The 5,837-nt window shown below is 44.3% G+C and overlaps 1 pseudogene; it reads left to right on the top strand.

The window, feature by feature from the left end:
- The first annotated feature begins 453 nt into the window (after positions 1-453).
- LOC147902068 (AT-hook motif nuclear-localized protein 16 pseudogene) lies at positions 454-2,247 on the top strand (annotated as a pseudogene).
- Positions 2,248-5,837: the final 3,590 nt, after the last annotated feature.

Raw genomic sequence — 5,837 nt, 5'->3', positions numbered from 1 at the left:
AGCTCAAATCTAAAATGAAGTTGCGTGCAAGCCACGTGATTAAGGGGCGGCAGTTATGTGTTGTAATGAACGGACGGGAGCGGTCCGATCTCCGAGATGTGCGGCTGGATTAACAGGAGGGGCCGGAGGCCACGTGTGACGGTGGGCTCACGGGTCATGTCCGAAGGAAGATGCGTCGGAGGAGGTGGAGAGGCTGCCAGATCGCCGTGTGGCCGACGGCCGTTGGAAGATGGTGGGGCCTGTCTCCACATGACCCATGTAAAGGGGTTCATGTGAAACAGGAAGGGGCGTGGTGGGAGTTGGAAGGCTGGAGAGCCGCCGCGTGGTGGGCGGCCCTGCGAGGATAGGTAGACTGGCAATTTTGCTACGTCTTTTTTAACACGCTCCCGCTGGTAAATTTCGAAGCCCAAAAAAAAAACACACATACTGTTCATCGTCTTCCTCATTAGGTGGTTTGCTTTGCGTGCTCGTTCTTTTGGCCTACTGCTGAGCTCTCTCTCTTCTGTGTTTCTCTCTTTCTCGCTCGCATATCCTCCATCTCTGTTCAATTCCCACAGCTCCACCATCCCTCCTCCATCGCTTCCACCCCTTCCTCCCTTCCCTGTTTGCCTCTTTGTTTGTATCGCCATTTCGTTCTCCATGTTTTTGTTTAGCCGCCTGCCGGCCTCCCGCATGCCTCCCCTCTTCCCCCTCTAGTTCTTCCCTTCCTTCATGGCCGCAAATGATACACCTTTCCCTTTAGGCCACCCCCACCCCCACCCCCCCCCTCCGCACCTTAATCCCGGCCCCCGCGACTTGCACACCTCCGAGGACGAGAACAGCGGCAACAGCGGCCTGGGTCGCAGCGGTAAGAAGCGTCCCAGGGACGGCAAGGGCAACGCTCCCAGCCAAACCACCGGAGACGGGGGAGAAATCCAGCGGCGACCTCGCGGACGCCCTCCGGGATCGAAGAACAAGCCCAAGCCGCCCATCATCGTCACCAGGGATAGCGCAAATGCGTTGCGAGCTCACGTCCTGGAAATTGCCAATGGCTGCGACGTGAACGACAGCATAGCTACGTTTGCACGAAGGAGGCAACGAGGTATCTGCGTACTCAGTGGAAGTGGGACTGTGACGAACGTGACTCTGAGGCAGCCTGCAGCCCCTGGAGCAACGGTCACGTTGCACGGTCGTTTTGAGATCCTTTCTCTCTCAGGGGCTTTCCTTCCTCCGCCAGCGCCCCCCGGCGCTACAGGATTGACAATCTACTTAGCCGGAGGGCAAGGCCAGGTAGTTGGCGGTACCGTCGTCGGCACTCTCGTTGCCTCTGGACCTGTCGTCGTTATGGCAGCCTCCTTCCTTAATGCCTCCTATGACCGCTTGCCTTTGGACGAAGATGAGCAGCTGCAGATCCAACCTTCTGGCGCTGCATCGCAATCCTCGCCTCTCACAGTCAACCCGCAAATGAATGACCCTTCTAACATGGCCCTCTACAACGTACCTCCCAACCTCCTCGCTAACTGTCAACTTCCCTCGGACGTTTATGCGTGGGCACCTGCTGCTCGGCCCCCTTATTGACGACCCTTGTTATTCCTACAAGAGTTCTGTAGCCTTATCTCAGTGCACGGACACAAACTCCTCCAGTTGCGGGAAAGCCCTTACATCGGCACGATCAAGCAGCTGCCTGCAGGATTGAAATGAGAAAGTCAGCACTCTTTGAGGATGTACCCGTCTTGAGAAGGAACGCTCGTACTTAAATCAGCTCCCGGCCCTTGCTGTTCGTCGTATGATCAGTAGCATAGGACCGTTCCAGACGAGCAGCACATTTTGAATGCAATGGGTGTCTGAGTTTGAGATGATTGAACGTTTTGCCTTTTTATTCGAATTCCGGCGAAGTGGGGATCAAGCATCTTTTGCGCTTGAGATCGTGGCAACAAAATGGTTTGGCGCATGTAGAGTTGGGTAACAACATAGATTAGGGGTTTCAGGAGGAAGGCGAAAATAGAGTTACAGCGTGAAGACATCTTTCCTAGACCACATACGGTTTCGTATTGGTGCAGAAAGTGGCGCTTTACTGCACCAAGTCACATTTGAGTACCTGAATCTTGTTGGGTTGGTCAACTACTGGATCGTGCGGTTCTTGCCAAGCTAGCAACAGACCTGTTGGAATGGGCTTCTGTAAAATAGTCTTGAACTATTCAGAGAGCTACAGCCCTGTGAAATGATACAGACTTTAGATGTGAACTGAGCTTTTTTCAAGGTATCTTCGAAAACCTAGCCTTTCTTTTTCTCAAGCTTTCAAATTTTCTTGTGAATGCTTTAATAAAGTCCGTGTGATAAATTGGTTGTAGGTTCTGTTTCATGTTAAATAGAAACTGTGGTGCCAGATTGGTACTAGCATGTGGTTTCATGTCGTGCGATATCTTTTTAGCGGGAATGCTGACATTAGTCACGCAGGAGCTCGGGTTTTTCCGAGGTAATGCAATGATTTTTTACTTATTGCCTCACGCTAGTTCCTGGGAATGCTAAAGATTCTGATCATTACAAATGAGTTTAACTCCTCCCTGTGTGAAGACGTATCATATACAATCAGTCCTTGAGAGTAACCTTACCGCAACCAAACTTAGCAGTATTTGAACTTTGTAATAGCCAGTCGTAATAGTTGCAAGTGTGTTAAGTTAGAATGCTTTTTCCCCATCTAACACGTACGCCATTGATAGGAAGATTCCATGGACAAGAGATAGAACCCTCCTTGAGCATTACGTAAGCTAGAGTTGCTCCTTTCATAACTTGTTACGAATTTGGCTATTCAGTTCTCCTCGTTGTTACTCATCATGACATCTTAGGGTCATCCATATTTCTGAAGGTCGATAATGCATCCAGAATTTAATGGGCAGACTTGCTGGTACACTCAAGGATATGGGATACCAGAGGGCAAGGCAGGTGGTGAACAATTAAGGCCACAATCTCTGGATTATATCTGTTTAGTTAGCATGGTGCCAGTTGCAGCTTGCAGAATTCAGACAGGAATCTGAGTTCTCTCAAGAGAACTCCCGGTACTAGACATGGTCTTGAATCCTAAATACATTTGGAAATAGTCCTATCGTAGTTTGGAAGGCGGAGAGAACAGAAAAATAAGTCATACCTGATTATGCCCTTGCAGCGGCAAGCCTTGCATACCTCGACTAAAGAGGTTTCCACTCGATAGAGTCAGGACATTAATGATAAAGTGGCAGAATCCCCTGTGAAATGTATAGATATGGGAAGAATTGGGGTATCTCAGAAAAGAGATGACATCATTGAGAAAACGCAGATAAAGGGCTATGTTTAATCCTTCTGCTTTTTCGAATATCCAGTTGGGCTTCGTATGTGCACATTCTTTTTAATCTTTGATATTTCTCACAGCCCAATTTCTTCATTTCCTTATATCTAGGACGTAGACATACAGATAGGAGACTTTCCAATCAAAGTCGAATGAGATAAGACAGCTTTGCTTGGGCATAGATATGAACATATTGACAAGGTTTTATGTTCTACTTTTGCAGTTGATTTGGAGTTGTCTTCTCTCTCTCTCTCTCGACAAGGTTTTATGTTCTACTTTTGCAGTTTATTTGGAGTTGTCTTCTCTCTCTCTCTCTCACTCATGAACCTAAGCAATTTTTTTTTTTTTTTCAAGGTTTACACATTCTACTTTTGCAGTTGGTTTGAGTTCTCTCTCTCTCTCTCTCTCTCTCTCTCTCTCTCTCTCTCTCTCTCTCTCTCGTGTGTGTGTACTTCCTTGCTTACCTTTGGTATTCCAATGAGGATGAAGATGAATAGGTCATATGCGTAGGAAAATACTTGTGCATATAAACGGTCAAAAAGCTTGTAACTGGAAGTTGTGTTTTTAAACCTTTCTGCTTGAGTTTTTAAAGATAGTTAGAAATCCACAAGACATGCAAAGGCTTTATAAGACCAAATATATAACATCCTAGAAAGGGCCTAACTATATGTTATAGGCTATAGCCTATACTCCTACAATGTCAAGAGATCGTGTGTTGGTTAGGTTGTGAAAGACAAATCCCTCCTCCATTTGATCCGTATGAATCAATTAGAATCCTTGAACATATGTTTCTATTGGTATGATAGTTCCCACCGATGAAATATGAGACATGCCTCTACCAGACAATCCCCATTCAAGAGTTGTGATAGTACATGCATTCTAATTGGAGTAGTTCTCAATCAAAATAGTGAAGGTTGGGTTCTAAGCTTGCGTATCCTTGGATTTGTAACGCATGCATGCTCTACTCCACAAAAGGAGGCTATAGAATTAAAGTTGGAGTGCATCTCACCAATTTCTCTCTTCTAAGCAAAATTCGCATACAAGTTATCATGTAGAGTATATCAGATACTGCCATCTACAATTCTTGTGAAGTAAAGCATACTTAAGGATTCTTATAAATTGATATGTTATATTTGGATATGTCATACATACCCACAAGACTTTGAAATGAAAGTCTTGTTTGGGTATAGATAAGATCCCAAGCATTGTTTTACTTTTTAGTGAGGTTTTGATGTCTCTCTCTCTCTCTCTCTCTCTCTCTTCTCTCTGTTTGTACCTTTCATTTGTACTTGTAGTTTTTAACTTTTACCTTTGGAAGATTGGATGGAGATGCACATATTATAAATATTGGGAGGTGTTTGTACAGGTAAACCTTTAACCTTCAAAAGATCGCAAGTGCAATTTTTTAGCAAAACAAAAAACAATACCATCATATCTCCATTTTTTGCTACTGCAAATCTTGTTAGTTTTCTTCATGCATCAGTCAATTGACTAATCAATAGGCATATCGATGTTTTTGATTTGTTGTAGAATAAGTTCTTTTAGCCCTTTCTACATCCCATAAGAGTTGATTCCTCGTTTACTAGGGCTGGCAATTGGGGAGTGTGCTAATATACATAATTCTTCATCTTCATTATCAAGATCAATGACATATTTTGTACTCAACTTAGCTCTACGCTCATTGAGTTGCATTTGCATAGGATGCTCATGTCATGTTTTTCTTCACATCAGGATTGTAGTGCTTTTTTATTTTTCTCTCATTGTATGAACTTACTTCAAGTGCAGCTCAATCATTCTTGAGTGAGATACAAACTTGATTAGATAGGCACTCATTTTTGTAAGTTTGATCTTCTTTTTGTGTCCTTTTGAATAGGGTAAAGCACGCTTGGTTCCCTTTTTCAAATTCATTTTTCTTGACATGGTAGCCAAACCATGCATTCCTTTTCATTATCCTCATGGCATGGAGAGGCACGTTTCACATAATCTTTATAACTTTGCAAGTCTATCACCTAGTGCTCCTTCTCCTAACATTCACTTACTACTTGACACCACGAATTTTATAGGCTTGACCTCTCATGCCAAAGTCATGGTGAATGGGCTTTCTCATGTGGCCACCTTGCAAGTTGCTTCATAACTCACAAGGGTGCTATCACTTATGTTTCCAATCTGTTCCTTAGGCTTACAAAAATTTTGTATGCTAGTATCAAGCCTCATTGGTGGATTCTGCTTGGCCATTGCATTGTGGGTAGTAGCAGGGTGTGGAGTTTTTGCAAATGATCATGTTGTTAGCAAATGGCATATCAATTTACTTATGAAGTTTGATGTAAGGGGAGGCCTTGCATGAGAAGGGGTTGGTTATTGGCATGATCGACCACTATCTTTTTTATTGTAGATAGCTCCTTTAGTGGTGGCTTCTTAGGGAGTACGGGAAGGATGTCTCGAAAAAGTCATCTATCGCAATTAATCTAAATGTAGATCACTTATGTAATGCCACATCTTCCAACAAAAGTGTTCCAAAATAGTTCCGCACATATAT

This window comes from Dipteris shenzhenensis, chromosome 5 (genome assembly GCF_047967505.1).
Source record: "Dipteris shenzhenensis isolate YYH24624 ecotype China chromosome 5, Dip_SZ_1.0, whole genome shotgun sequence".
NCBI lineage: Eukaryota > Viridiplantae > Streptophyta > Polypodiopsida > Gleicheniales > Dipteridaceae > Dipteris > Dipteris shenzhenensis.
Note: the sequence above shows the minus strand (reverse complement) of the source record. Positions and strands in the feature narration are given on the sequence as shown.